We start from the raw sequence: 16,326 nt of genomic DNA on the forward strand, positions 1-16,326 counted from the left end.
AAATCTGATGCTTTTCAAACATTCAAGAATTTTCATAAATGGATTGAAAATGATGCACAATCTCATATTGGGTCTATTCGCACTGATAATGGGAAAGAATATACATCAAATGAATTTGAAAACTATCTCCGCCAACATGGGATCAAACATCAAACAACTGTGCCTTATAATCCCCAACAGAATGGTGTAGCTGAAAGAATGAACAAAACAATCTTGAATATGGTACGATCCATGCTTTTCTTCAAAAATGTAAAGATAATGTTTTGGGCTGATGCTGTTCTATGTGCTGCATATATAAAGAATAGATGTCCATCTAATGCTATAAGAAACAAGACTCCTTATGAATTGTGGTATGGACATGTTCCTTTGGTAAAACATCTCAGGATCTTTGGTTCCACCTGTTATGCTTTGATACCAAAGGTACATAGAAACAAACTTGGTGCTAGAAGTCGTAAGTGCATCTTCCTGGGGTATTCAAACACCTCTAAAGCATACCGCCTTTATGATGGAGTAAATAAAAAGTTTGTTGTATCTAGAGATGTCATTTTTCTTGAATCATCCAAATCTGACAATGTTGTTGAGCGGCAACTTGATCGCTTGGATAGATTCGCAAAAACGAAATCATTTCAAGAATTTGATAATCAGATTCCACATCTTGAAGGGGGGATTCCTATACTAGATCAACATGTGGAATCTTCTTCTGAAACACAATCTCCCCTGCAAACTCCAACAACGGATGATGCTTTAAGTGATGTAATTGATAGAATTGGGAGACTCAATCTTGATTCAATTCCAACTCAATCAACAGAGCAGCCTGGACCATCTCAGAAAGATCCCCCAAGGTGGCTGACAAAGACACTTGAAAGTGTTCATCCTGATGAAATTGGAAAAACAAGAACCAGAAATTCAAACCGACAAAATGGAGGTGATGTAGATGACTCTAATTCACCTGTTGATATGGATGTTACTTATGATTGTGAATTGAACTTGTCTACAGATTTTGAACCAACTTCCTTCAAAGAAGCTGCTTCTCATGATGAATGGAAAGAAGCGATGCAAAAGGAGTATGATGCTCTCATAAAGAATGGCACTTGGAAGCTGGTTGACCCTCCATTTGTAACCAAACCAATTGGCTGCAAGTGGGTCTACAAGAACAAATACAAAGCTGATGGCTCACTTGACAAGCACAAAGCTAGGCTTGTGGCAAAAGGTTTTGCACAGAAGGAAGGGGTCGATTATGAGGAAACTTTTGCCCCCACAGCAAAATGGGCCACCATCCGGACACTCTTTGCACTAGCTGCTTAGAACGGTTGGAAAGTCCATCAAATGGATGTAAAAACTGCATTCTTGAATGGAGATCTAAAAGAGAATGTTTTTATGTCCCAGCCTGAAGGATTTGCTGTGAAAGGACATGAACATAAAGTATGCAAACTTGTGAAGTCCTTGTATGGCCTCAAACAAGCACCACGAGCCTGGTATGAAAAACTAACAGAGCATCTTCTGAAACTCAACTTCAATCATTTTGATCTTGATGATGCAACTTTATTTGTCAAGAAAGTTGGCAAAACAGTTGTATATCTTGTGGTATATGTAGATGATCTTTTAATGACAGGGAACAATGAAAGCTATATTGCATCCATAAAGAAAGAATTAGGAAAAAGTTTTGAAATGACTGATTTGGGCTATGTTCATTATTATCTTGGCATTGAAGTAACCCAACATCCAAAATCCATATTTCTTTCTCAAAAGAAATACATTGGAGATTTGTTAAACAGATTTGGCATGACAGAGTGCAATCCTCTTTCTACTCTAATGGAACAAAACTTAAAGCTCACATCTATTGAAGGAAAGGAATTTGAGGATGCAACAAAGTATAGACAGCTTGTAGGAAGTCTCATCTACCTCACTACTACCAGACCAGACATTTCATTTGTTGTTGGAATCCTCTCCAGGTTTATGCAAAAGCCTTGTGAGGGACATTGGTCTGCTGCAAAAAGAGTTCTAAGGTACTTGAAGGGAACTCAAGACCTTGGAATCAAGTATACACAAGTGGACGACTTCAGCTTGATTGGATACTCTGATTCAGACTTCGATGGAGACAAAGAAACTGGGGTATCTACTTCAGGATATGCTATGAGTCTTGGATCAGGAGCTGTCTCCTGGAGATCACGCAAACAATCAGTTCCAGCAGATTCCACAACAGAAGCAGAATACGTGGCAGCAGCTGAAGCAACGAAAGAAATTGTGTGGCTCAGGAAAATTCTTGAAGATTTGCAGGTAAAACAAGTACAATCAACTCCACTCATGATTGATAACACCTCTGCAATAAAGTTGGCCAAGAACCCAAAGTTCCATGATCGTACTAAGCACATCAATACTAAATATCATCTGATCCGACATCATGTTGAGGCCAAAACAATCCATCTCCGTCATTGTTCCACAAATGAGCAAATTGCAGACATCTTCACCAAAGCTCTTGGAAGAGAAAAGCTTGAAAGATTCAGAACGATGCTTGGACTCACCAACATCCCTTCAGATTAAGGGGGGGAATTGTTGACACCTAATCCTCAGCGGTTGGGTGTACCCGGAATGTGAACAGTCATCAAGAAGATGAACTGATCAGTCACATTCATGTATATAAACAATAGTTACCTAATGAAATACATCAATCAGTTTTTTCTGCCAAGTCTGGAGTTACCCTGGCCTGACATTTCTGAATATTATTGGGTTATTTTGCTGGATGATATTATATTGGGTTCATTGTACTCTCTACTAAACATTTTATGACAATCTAATAGAAGAAGAATTTCAAAGGGTTTTCCTCTTAGTGGGGTTTTCCCCTGGTCTTTGACCAAATCTGGTGTCTCTTGTTGATATCTTGATTGCCTCCTTTGTCATTGCATTTATTGTTCTATCTTCAATTACTGTTGATGATTGGAATGACTAATTGTTATTGGAATGATTGCTAATTGAAGTATTGAATTGGGCTAAAATAATTGATACAACATAGAACAATCTAAAAATTTGACATTTTGGAGGATCATCTTTCATCTCTTCATCGTCATTTTATCTCTCTTGGATTGGACTAATGCATGTGTGAGAAGAACAGGTTGAGTTTGACCAGTAGCTTGACTAGCTGCATGTGTGAGAGAAGTTGACTATTGTACCGAACTTTGAGTTATGTTGAACGAGTTGTTTGACCTTAAATTTGACCGTAGTTTGTACAACGTTGATCGAGGGTTTGATTGCAGCTTTGACCGCAGTCTACACGTGTGGATTTGACCTCAATTTGACTATCCATAGGGCCGCATGTGCGGGTTGACCATAGGCAGTGGTTTGACGAGTGTTGACTTCTGATTATTTTGACTAGTTTGACCAACATTGACCCATAGTTGTTTGACTAGGTTTGATTGATATTTTGACTAGTATATTGGCACAGATTTCTAGACAAATTTATGATTTGTAACTTTGTTGAAAAAGACAAATTTCTCCTAGAAAAAATTGTTGGGTTTTCTCCCAAGGTTGGGTTTCCTAGGTGAAAATTTTGTGTCTATTGTGCATGGATGTCTTTCTATGATTTTTATTGTTTTCGTTGCATTTACCATTGAGATATTCTGAGTTCAATGATAGCAATGGCATAAAATAATGTTTGAAAATCATTAGGAAGTAATTATCGGGCACAAAATTATATTCTATTGCACTTGGCATAGAATTTCAACACATCTCACTAGATGCAAAGCTTATAAAAGGTTTGTGGACCATGTATTTTAATGGAGCTTGAGCAAGTGCAGATGTTGGAGTAAGGTTATATTTTGTCTCCCCTTCAGGTATTTAATCTCATATTCCATTTTGTCTTGAATTTAATTGCATAAATAACGTTGAAGAATTTGAGGATCTGATACTTAGATTGGAAGAAACAAAGAAAAAGGGAATTAGATGTTTGAAGGCTTTTGGGGATTATGAGTTAATAGTCAACTAGGTAAGAGATTAATATGATGCTAAGAATCCAAGATTTAAGCACTATAGGAATTCAGTGTGGGATGAAATTGAATGTTTTGACGCATTTAACAGTTTTGCTATACAAAGGAGATTGAATGCAATGGTAGATTATATGGCTTCTTCTAGTTTAGCTTTCAGTCCATACATACCAATACCACACACTAGATATGTAGTAGAGGTAATTCTTCAACTTGAAATTCCAAATAATATTGGATCATGGCAAGTTTTTGTGGACAAACTTCATATTTTCAATTTTTTAAGTTGTTTTGATGAATTTGCTTGTCATGTAATAGATTATGTACAAGAAAATGAAAATGAACAAGTATGTAGCATTCAATTAAGAGTTAATAGGATTCCTAAGGGATTGGTTCCCCTAGGAAAAGTGTTTGATAGATTTGATACCTATAAGAGAACTAATAAACCTTGTGCAAAAGAGAAAGTGGTAGAAGTCAATATTGGCTCTAATGAATTTCCAGACATGATTAAACTTAACCAAGAGTGTACATCACACAAAAAATGAAAGTTGGAAACATTGGTGCATGAGTACAAGGACGTTTTTACTTGTTCCTATGATGAACTAATCACATATGACCTGAAAATTATAAAGCACAAAATCCCTTTGATAGGGGATTCTAAACCTTTCCAATAGAGACAAAGATACATGAACACGAAGGTTGCTCCTTTTATTCAAAGAGAAATACAGAAGTTTGTGGAGGCACAAATTATCATTCTTGTTTGGTATTTCAGTTGGGTGGGGAAGATAGTTTTGGTAAGGAAAACGAACAGTGAGTTTCACATATGCATTGATCTTTGTAATGGAACATTGCTTCTATTAGAGATAATATGCTTTACCCAACATGGAGCATGTTCTCCAACTTGTTAGGGGTGCAAGTATGATGTCCATGTTAGATGGTTTTTAAGGTTACGGTAAGGTATTGGTTACTAAAGAGGATAGGTATAAGACTGCCTTTACCACTACTTGAGGTACATTTTCTTATAGAAACATTCCATTTGGTCTAATAAATCCTGGGGAAACATTCCAACGTGCCGGTGACATTAATATTTCTCTTGACAAGTAGGCATGTGAAGAATTGGACAACACTTTGTCTATTCACCCATATCAACATGAGGGGGCATGTATGGAGCAACAGATTGAAGAAATTCAGAGGGACTTGAGGGATCGACCACTAAAGTTGGTCCAACATAAAGAGCACCTAATGAGTACAAGGGCATCCAATGGATGACATACATAGATGGATGACATACATAGAGTGCAGGATGAATCATCTTGGGAGAGCCAGTTGCAGGCTCAAGTCAGAGCCATCGACGAGGGGCCAACGTTGATGTGGAACAAGTAGACGCGGAGGAATCCAGCCAAGCCACAAAACTTTCAGATGATAACAGTCGTGCGGAGTTGAATCCTAACGGGACAGTTTTGTAGGAGGTTGGTGGATTGGAGGAGCGTGGAGTTTCCAGTCAAACAAGGGAGGATATTTTGATGATGTAGAGCAGCCCACTTCGGGAGTATATGGATAGGGCTTGCAACACACTGAGGTCACCTATGTGCATTGGAGAGAGGAGTGTAGTATCCTCTAGATCAATCTTATGGGTTGATTAGTTCAACTAGGCGGACCAATATGAGTTGGATATGAAGCAGCTTGGGCATAGTAGACATATACCATGTGTTAGTGATCATGCGTTCGCTCCTTCCTGTAGGATGGATTGGCAAGACATCATCATTTGGTCTCCTATCGATAGAGTGATATTCGCAGTCAGGGACTTAGTACAACAAAGGCCCTTAGATTCTACGTGCTCTAGTTGGCAATGGGATGAAGGCTGGAAGTACATCAACATTCCAATTGCACTAGCCCAACGTCTGTTTGGTGTGGTTAACCTTGGTCTATGCCATGGGTTAGAGTGGAGAGAAATGATGAGTTGGTATTTTATTAATGGACTGACATCTATAGCCAGAGACAAAGCACGGTTAGAGCCATGGGATATGGACAGTGATGATTGGTCTCAGTGGCATTGGGATCTAGGAGGATCTATGTGTAACTAGATGAGTTAGGAATTTGTTTGGAATGCAGGTACTAAGGGGTCCACACATGATTGGATGATGTAGATGTATGTGGCACAATGGTTCATATGGATCCCGATATTAGTGTACAAATGTCCTTGCAGATGACATGTGTGGATTGCTTGAGGGCAAGCAATCTTGGGGTGGGAGGACTTGTAATATTCCCATTTTCAGTTTCCTCTATTTTGCAGCCATGATGGATTTCCAGGGCACGAGATGGTCAAATCACGGGAGCAGGATTATGTCATAAGGGGTCCTAGAGGAGCTTTGAGTTACTTTTATGAGATCCGATGACATTCGCTTGGCATATTCATCATCAGGAGCAGTTCCACACAACTTGTTTTTGGTTCCATTGCTTTCTGATAATTCCCGTAAAGCAGGGTTATTGAGTGTAACTTAATTAACTAAGCTTAAGGTGGCATTTTGAGGGGAATATTTGACGGAACACCTTAGTGTAATAGCTCATTGGAACCAAAATGAGAAGATCTACAAGATGAGATTGTGAGAAGTGACTTCCAGTGACCTGATGAGGGATGGTAGTTGATTTATCGTTTTCCCAAATTAAAAAGGTGGTTTAATTAAATGAAAGGAGGGAAAAATGCTAAATGGAGAAAAAGGCCAAGTGACTAAAATAATAATAAAGTAAAGGCTTCAAGAGGGGTCCATCAGATCTATAAAAAGAGGAGGGGATCATTTGGGGACATCTTTGTTAGGTTGATCATTGTTGTAGTGAGAGTTGGAGAACGAAGTTCCCAACTTTAGCTAAGCCCTAGGATGGAAACCCTTGGGTTTACTATTGATGCTGGAAAAAAACCCAACATTCTCCGAGGAGGTTTAATCCAAAGAATCTCACGGTGCTTAGTGAAGTTTTGGAGAACTGATCTGCAGTAGCAGTTTTGCGCTTTAGAGCGGGGATCACACAGAGCTCCAATTTGGGTGATATTTTCAATTACAATTTGGAGGTCAGGTTAGCATTGGAGCAAATTATTTGGAGGCCAATTTATCCATCTCGGTTATGTATATGTAATCTTATGCCCAGTAATAAAATAAAGCTGAGCTTGTTTACATTTATCGTGTTATGTGAAATGTCATGTTTTATTTGTCATATTTTACTGGAAATTTTCTATTAAATGGATGCAATTTCTTTTATGAAGAATTTTGTTGAAAATTTTGCCAAATATTATGTTTGGGATATTACATAGTAGTATATTAGGGCGACATAATTGTTTTTTTTAAAGATTAGGTAGATCATGTTACTCACTTGAGGAAATTTTTTGATAGGTGTCACTCATTAGGCATATCGCTCAACCCTAAAAAATCTGTGTTTGGGTATTTAAAGGAAAATTGTTGGGCGCAGTTTCCAAGGAAGGAGTGCGAATAAATTTAGATCAAATAAGGGGCATTTTGACTGTCTTCTTTTTGGATAAATGAGGGATCACATGATCCTTCACCACATCCAAAATAATCATCCTTCATTTCACGTCCTTTTGGTTATGGGTGGCCAATTGTGTAACATCGATATGAGGTGTGAGTTTCTGTTCTACAAACTCCCAGATGTTGTTCTCCATCAATACCAATGCTATACTCTCCTTGTAGGGACTATAGTTTGATGCACCCTCCAACCAGTCTTCAAATCTCAATCTAGTTGTGGCCATCCTTCCAAATCAAACACTTGGCCAAAGATAACTTTATTGGTGGAAATTGATCTATTGTAAATCCGTGTAAAAAATTGTGATCTCCCACTTCTCAAAGTTGATGCTTTGATGCCATGTTAATTTCCCAAATACCAACTTTGATTTATATCCAAAGCAATGTTTTTTTAATCACCCAAATTTTTTTAACCTAGTAAACTATTTTCATCTCACATAGTAGAAAATATGAACTCTCCAATTTATCCTTCACTTTTATTTCTCAGAATAAATAAGGGCTCCTTTGCAAGGAAATTGGACTATAGAAAAATTTACAGCAGATGGAACTTGCATAACCCTCGCTCCTTGAAAATTTGATCTCATGCTACCCTCCAGAACTTGACCTCCACTCACATGTGCAGCCTCAACCTTCCTTAGTTGTCACACGCATGGTTTGTATGCTAAACGCCTTACACTTGTGGCCTGTAAACATTGTTTCTGACACACATGCGTGCTTCCTTGCGCACCCCTTGGCTTGTGTGACTTCCTTGGAGATGATCTCACTCACACATGGGACCCTCTGCAAAATTTTGGTGTTTAGTCACTCGTATGGCCTTGGCCTCCATTGAATTCCCTTCTTTGGATTTTTCAGTTGCAAACTTTTGCTTCTCTTTAACCTTGAGTCTCTCCTTCCTCACTTGAAAAAATCTCTCTCAATCACTTGCAATTTTGTTGTGTCTTCCTTCTTCCCTTAGGTTGTCTTTATAACTCTTCATTGAGCTAGATCTCAACCCTAATCTCCAAAGTGATAGATGGCCAAGATTAAATCCTAACCCACTTGAGATCAACGATTGAGATTAGATGTAGATCGCCAAAGTGAATAATCCACTTTTCCTTAGCCCAAATGGCCAGCATGAATCAATTAAATTAATCAATGTGCTTTTCCTAAGTTAGACCCAGGAAAAATATTATAATGGACACTCACTCAACATGAGCAAGCTCCTAGGAAGGTCTTGGACTACTGCATGCTTGCCACAATATGCATAAGTACCTGTATGCTGCTACAATTACCAACAACCTTTTTCGCTCTTAGACATTTCAGCTATTTCTTCTTCTACTACAGTTTCTTGTTCATGTTCACTTAATTATCCCCTCTTCTAACCCCCTCACCTCCCAATAGAAAATTGAAGTGAGACATCCAATTTATTAGGAGGTTAAGCAGTAGGTTTATCTAAATGCAATCCTCAAAAATGGGATGCAAGATCAAGATACTCAAAAGGTGACTCATAAGGTTCATCACTGGAAGACCTAACATATTTTCCCATTGCTTTAGTGTATCTTCTATGTTTTTCCTTTTCTTTAAGTTTTTGTTTTCCCTCTTTTTCTTTTCTGCGCTGCTCTATAAGAGATTTTTCAGCCTGTTGCTCATTATAAATGAATTCCAGATTAACTGATACCAAATCAGCTTGAGATTCCAACTCGCATGTTGCTATTTGAACATATCCACACCAGTTGGTGGTATAATTGCCAATCTAATGTTTAGGTTTCATACCATATGGATTAGTAGAATCATGTTCCAATACTAGAGCACAATCTTCTCTAAAGGTAGACCTTCTATGATCAACAAAGATTGTGGTACAAAATTTTGTCTTTGGGGGCCATCTTGTTAGACTTTTAAAACCCAACAACTAATTCAATGAATTTTCTGAAGTGAAAAGAACTGCAACTGAACTTTCAACATACATTCATCAAATATACTGAGTTTACTAACTGAACTATTTGCAATGGAAAAACAAAATTGAAGACACAAGCACATTCAGAAAATTAACACCAGAAATTTTACCTAGGAAACCCCAACTGGGGAAAACCTGCAAACTTGTGTGTTCTTCTTATTATGCTCAGTAAAATCTTCAGAAATTGATTACAAATATGAGGGAAAACTTCCCTTCACTCTGCTAACCCACAGTGCAAGTGGTCTGCGCACTTCTCTCCTACTAGGCCTCCCTTCGTGCATATTGTACGAACTCGTACAGGCCTGTACAGTCCTTCTGCACAGCTAAATGGGGCCCTGGCTGAAGTGTACACTGGCTGGAAAATAATCTGAGGCTGTTCGGCCTCTCTTTCTTCCCTACTGCGCTGATTTGAAAACTCTAGGCGCTGAACTCTGTTGAGCTGAACGTGCAAGCTGTCTAGTGCATAATGAGCTGAGTTTGTGCCCTTTTCCCTCTTTTGAAGTCAACCTGGGCCCACCATCTCCACGAATGGTTGAGATTAAATCTCAATGGATGACTGAGATCGTTTCTTTTTCCTAAGTCAAAATAATGAGAGAAAGAAAAAATGTGCCTTTGGCCCATTTGTAGGTCCCTCTGCCAAATTTAGTGCACCTCTAAATTTAGCTGAACCCTTCCTCCTCTAACTCCATTTAACACATCTGCCACCAAGATGATATCTCTTATGATCGAAGGCCCAGTCTTCTTCAACTTCTCCGACTGCTCTAAAATGGCTGAAAGCTTTTGCAAAGAAAGGCTTTTCTTCAGGGACAACAATTCCAGAAGTTGGAGGAAAAACTTGATCATTAGCAAATTTAGATCTTTCTGCCTTTTCCAGGGTCACAGAGTTTACAGATTTAGGAAATGCCAATTTAGGATGTTTTGGAATAAATGGAATTGGCTTTTCAGTTTTGGGAGCGATAACCCTAGCTTCACCATTTTCTGCAGCAATTCTTTTTTGGCCTTTTTCCTTTTTATCAGACTCTATGGACCTATATTGAAAACACCAGTCATCGGAAAGACTAACAGCTTCATAAGATACACCACTTACATCTGCATTAGTTACACCAGTGGTTACACATTCTATCAAGACAGGTTGATGCAGTTTAGGATGTATAGTATTATTATGCTGAAATGAAGTTCATACAATAACAGAGAAACTCTGAGTCTTCTACCATCTTTAAACCTTCGACACCTGCTAGCTTTTTCCAAGCATCACAAAGGTGCTTGTCAGCAAGACACAGAATAATTTGGATAGATAGTTCCAAACTGGGTTCTGGACTGCAAATTACCAGTAATCAATCTGATTCTGGCATGGTCATATGTCAAATGACATGTGTCAAACAACTCAACTATACAAGGAGAGTTAATTCCATGACAGAATAACGGAGCAAGACCAATTCTAATAACTCTAAAATGAGCATAACGATATTTTTGGGTTTTTGAGTATTCTGCAAACTTTCTATGATTATCTTCAGAGAATAAATTTAAAGCTACTATCTGAGTAGAAGGACCCACAATTTTATTTCTAATTTCAACTTCTCAGAACAGATTTTTTTTTGAATCAAAGCAGCCATAGATTTTTCATAAAATTCAAAACTGGTTAACTTTGGTTTGTGAAAAGGAATGAGAAAGAGTAGGAAAAGAGAACAAATAAAAAATACAAAGGAAGAAAAACAACAAAAGAGCATAGGCTTATGAAATTTCTCTTCAACCCTCTTAACAATAGTAGAATGTCTACAGTGTTAGTTGGTGGATTGTGCTAGACTTGTGATAAAGCTATGGTATGTGCTGCTGTCCAATACTTGTGTCAATTGAAAATTTGATTTTCAGCCATCTATGTTTGTTATGAATTGTAGTTTACAGCTGTATATGTCTTGCTGATTTGACATAAGTAAAAGGAAATTGTGTGTTTTTGTAAATCATGGTGAATTAGTAACTCAATGTAGTAATTTGGACAAGGCCCAGGATCTAACCTTTTGGCTTCCTCTATAACACCAAGAGTATATCCAACAGCCCACCAGATATACCAATAACTTGTGACTTAGCAAGTGCCAAGATGTGCCAACTCCACCACAGTGGACTTTATGCCAGGGCTTGCCTACTCTTCGTGCCTTATCACAATGGACCAACATGTCCCTTTACAGCAATTGAAACTGTGTGGAGAGGATAAAAAACTGTTTTCTCAACCACTTAGGCTAAACCCACGGTATGGGTGAAGGGAAACTATGTTATTAATATCATAATTGAAGAAGTTAAGGGCTGTTTTACTACAGTAAAAGTGAGTTTTCAGATCTGGTTTATGCATGATAAGATTGCCCTAGAAGGTTGAAACTTGTCAAAACACTTTGGTAGATTTTCTCCCTAGATTGCTTAGAAGATTGGGTTGTGAAGGATTTAAATATTGTTCTCTTTCAACCATTGTTTTATTCTATATTATTCTATATTTCATAACAGCCAAAAGGCTAAAAATTCATATGGTTAAGATCTTGTAAAACCTCTAGTCAAAGAGATGAAATTTTTGTTTTGCATTAAGTTAATTTGCTTTGCAAATTTTCACATATGGTAGCCTTCAATCTCACTTCCAAGCTCTCAAATCTGCTGTCCTTAGAAACTTAAAATTTGCCTTATTAAAATCCTAACCAAATATCACTGAGATGAGAAAAGAAGAGGGATCCAAGCTTTAAGAATCCCACTCTCTCTTCCGTAGGGCATGAGGCCTACAAGGACTTACCATAGGCCCCACATGAATAAATAAATAAAGAAAATTTCTTTTTCTGATCCCTATTCGGGGAGTTCTCATGGGAGCATTTTGAGAGGGTGCTCTTCGAGGTGCTCCCTATAAACAACAGGGTGCGTCATCAAATGTGAGAATTTTAGGAGTGTGCTCATGGCGTACTCTCGCCTTGCTCTTATTCGAGAGCAGAGGCCGGAGGCAGGGTTTGCTCTCATGCATGATTGGTTTAGATATATAAAATGTCAAAGACAATATAACCATCTTCGCAAATATTGCAAAGAGTGTAGGGTTAGGAAAGAGCTAATCCATATAGAGACTACAGTGGACAACTCCCTTGATCCTTCAAGGTCAGTAATAAGGTTTATCTAGAGGTCAATTCAAACCATGGTTATTAGACTTAGCCAAGTCAAGTCGACTTGATAGAGTGAGATTAGTTTTGAGCAAACCGGTCCAAGTTAGTTGTTGAACTGGCCTTTGGTGGAGCCAGCGGTCAATTAGGTTTGACTTTGCCTTCCTTAGAGTCAATTACTGACTTGGTTTGACTTGGATAAGTTATACCTGAACCTTGTGACCTAGTCAAGTCAGGCTTAACTTGTTCAAGTTTGCATTACGTGATGTGTCAGTCTACCGCTAACACTTAGGCTTGAAAAGAAAAACATAGAAGCCTAGCCTACCTAAACCCAATTTTTTGCTTTATAAATAGACCGCTTCATATTTCTTACCTCAATCAACTTCTCATTCAGACTATTGAGAACTAAAGAATACTTTACTAGGTAGCTCGCTATTGTAGACTATTTGGTGTTGATTTGGAACTGACTTGGAGATGACTTCAAAGGGGAGTCAACTATAATATAGTTTGATGATTTTTGGACTTAGAAGGCCATTTAGAGCATCAATGTTTATGTATGATGTCCAAGACTCCAAGTCTATCATCAATGAAAGGAGGCTGCTCCAGTGAATTCTGAGTGTTGTAATTGTCTGAGGTGTGCTATTACAAGGTCTAGTACACTACAGGTTGGCAAGATCGTATCTCCATGACACAGGATATTATGGCAGCATTCGCAGGTCTGTTCAGTAGTAGGGTGCATCCAGCGTGTAACAATTTCAGGGTGGCCTAAAGAGTGCATCAATGGAGGAGTGTTGGACTTGTTAATAGGTTGCACAGAGGCCACAAATGCCTTTGTATTGGCAGCGGATCAATTGTTCAAATGATAATTGTGGACATGTATATGTATAGGTCTGGGCTGGTTTTGAAGGTGACTGGAGCCAACCTATGTTCAAGGTGAACCTCTTAGAGTCGACCTTAGTTTGGAAGGTTTGTAATTCAAAGGAATTGCTGGGCTGGCCTCAAGTGATTTTGATGAAGTTGTGGCTTGTATGGAGGAGGTGTTTGCATGGGAGATTACTTTGAGCACACTTAAATAATGACATGTACAGTCCACGAAGAAGGCAGAGGGCTGTCGCTGGAGTTTGGGGCTGACTTACACATGAAAAGGACATGAAGTATTGCTTGATGGAGAGGTAGATTGCATGATGATTTTAGTACAGAATCTACAGATCATGTGACTGCTACGGAAGGCCCTTTGGGAGCACATCTGGCTGATTTTGGTGGATTATTTTGGGACTGATTATGGAAGTTGGGGAGCCCTTGTACCCGCATTGGAAACCATTTGAGGCTGTGTGCCCAAATTTAGAGGCTTTTGGGTCACAGATTGAGAGACTTTTGGAGCAAGTCTTGTGGTTGAAGGGCCTTTCTAGACTGGACGTGGTACCGGCACCCCTTATTTGCCTTTCATTTGTGGAAAAGGGCTACCTTTTGAGGGCTTATTCCCATATATTTTGTACTTGTGGCTTTAGAAGTCCCATTTTGTAATATTTTGGATTAATTGATTTGTAGAGAAGGCCTTCTGCCCCACTTGAGGCTAAATTAGGGAATTTTATCTTAGAAAATTATTTTGCTATGATAGAAGTTGAGCACCTCTATAAATAGAGGTGCACTTCCTCTCATTTTCTCATGGAGTTTTGGGAGAGAAATCCCACAGCAATCTGAAATTTTTGTTATTTTTCTTGTAAATTTTTGCTTTGGATATTTCAAGTGAGGTGAATTGTCTTGGGGAAGATACATTTTGAATGGTGGAACTTTCTTTGTATTGATGAAGTGATGCTTGGATGAATAGTGGTATTTTGTTGTTATATTATCTTCCATTTTGCTACATTTGTTGAAGTAGGGTTTCTCATGTGCCATATTAAAAATTGCAACATCTTTTATGAAGTCTGTTTTCTTCATATGCAAATTTGTCATCAAATATCCATCAAGGAAGTTAGATTGCATTCCTTGACCTTAAGTCTCCTAATTTGGAAATTCGCAAGGGTTGGATTGAGAGGTTATTCCTCACTCCTTCCCATGCCATCCAAAATATTTAGCTATTGACCCACTCCTTGTTTGATTCCATATGCCCAGAAATTCAGTAATGAGCCAAGGCAATGGTCCCCCATTTTCCATTGCTGTGTACTTTTTGAAAATCATTAAATTCAAAGTGGCATGTCTTTGGGAACTGGTTTGAGCATCTCCAAAGCCTCAGTAGGGGATCTAGTGTGGCTTAGCACTAGGGTGCTAGTTTTTGTGGTAACAATGCCTAATTATATGGATATACAATTAGAACAAGAGTTGCATTATCTAGTCTAGAATATTTAGAAAACTTAGGAACAAGGAAGTCTAAGGTCCTATATGATATAATTGTGGTGTAAGCCCTTGAAAAAAGATACTTCGGAATCTCTATTTGCATGTGAAGCTGGTCTCATTGACTGCAATAAGTTTTCCTCTAGCCCATTTCACAAAAGAAGAACACTGTGGTCCCCAATAGCGGCTCCTATTTTCCCCTTTCTTACTATAGTTCTTTTAAGCCTCCAATAACTAATTTAGGATTGAAGTCAAACAGAGTAATTAAGTCTTAGTATTAAGGCTGTTAACTACTTTTACTTGTGATTACTTGTACTTACCCATCTCTGACCTACCTCCTCATTTATGGGCAGTTTCTCTGATATAGCCACATCTACATGTTTCGATAAGCTAGTTTCTCAGGCTCTAGCTCAATAGTGCCTAAACAAGTTTTCCATGTTGAAACCCAATAATCTAAATCGCTACAGGTTGCAGTCCTAATCCTGAGGTCGTAGATTGAATCCTAGACGGTTCACAAATGAAGAATGGAAGTGTGTACTAGTAGAACTGCACAATAAATGCAGGTGATTGCTGCTATGGTGAAGCAATAAATTAAGGTCACCATCGTTTCAGAGCACTGATTCTTAAATTCTCATAACTGCACAATAATTACAACTCTATATGAAAATAAGGTTGGATACACTACTGTGATCAGAAACATACCATAAATGTGCAGTTATAGCCCAAAATCCAATCATATATGTAGCACAACAGTATAGGATTCGTTGACCTTGTTGGTGCCCCAAATACCACACAATGCACATTGCATACTAATTTCCCTTGCGTGAGTGTGAATGCAGTAGATGATGGAGTGAGGGGTATATATGTTTGGTTATATTGGTATTTGGCATGGGGGCTTGCCAAAGTGGAGTCATAATACTAACGACCTTCAATCACATTGGACTGACTTGGAGGTCAATGATCCTTGTGTGGGGTGCCTTCTAAGACTAATATGGTCTCTTTTCCATTATCAAAACTTTCATTAATTATTTTAAACACCATATTAGCTACTTATGCATCCACAATTAATTTTCTTTTATTTACCTTAGCTGGGGTTGTAACATACAGCTACAATATAGCTACTGCTTCTATAAAGCATTTTCTTGATTTCGATTTTGGATAAAATTTATGTTAATTTAGTTGTAGGATGAATCCCATGATTCAAATTCTGATAAACATGCAACACTGGCTACCTTAGAATACATAAAAGTTAAGCCATTGTACTAGTCTATAATTAGCTATAAGAGAATATAAGATAATAGTCATTGAGGGATTATCCAGAATGTGAAATATGCCTATTGTAGATAATTCTATAAGAAGGTTTGTTTACTAGCTTCATTAAGATTTGTTCTTCCTACATCTTGTATCTAAATCTTGTATTGACATAGAGAATATTG

At 38.2% G+C, this 16,326-nt stretch overlaps 1 protein-coding gene and 1 long non-coding RNA gene across 3 annotated transcripts in view; one reads left to right on the top strand and one right to left on the bottom strand.

Moving 5' to 3' along the window:
* Nucleotides 1-16,326, top strand: part of LOC149232621 (uncharacterized) — a 74,060-nt gene that overhangs the window by 34,555 nt on the left and 23,179 nt on the right. The gene's annotated exons all lie outside the window — the stretch shown is intronic.
* The window catches only part of LOC149232622 (beta-amylase-like), a 48,008-nt gene that overhangs the window by 30,769 nt on the left and 913 nt on the right, over nt 1-16,326 (bottom strand). Inside the window, exon 2 of one of the 2 annotated variants that reach the window (XM_089379461.1) lies at nt 9,548-10,526. The exons of the other annotated variant lie outside the window; for it this stretch is intronic. The gene's annotated coding sequence lies outside the window, so the exon portion shown is untranslated. The remainder of the gene's footprint in view (nt 1-9,547; nt 10,527-16,326) is intronic. 2 annotated transcript variants of the gene reach the window in all.

Source organism: Pinus tabuliformis, chromosome J, assembly GCF_031772625.1.
Source record: "Pinus tabuliformis cultivar Carrire ecotype Pingquan chromosome J, CPIR1, whole genome shotgun sequence".
NCBI classification, from domain to species: Eukaryota; Viridiplantae; Streptophyta; class Pinopsida; order Pinales; family Pinaceae; genus Pinus; species Pinus tabuliformis.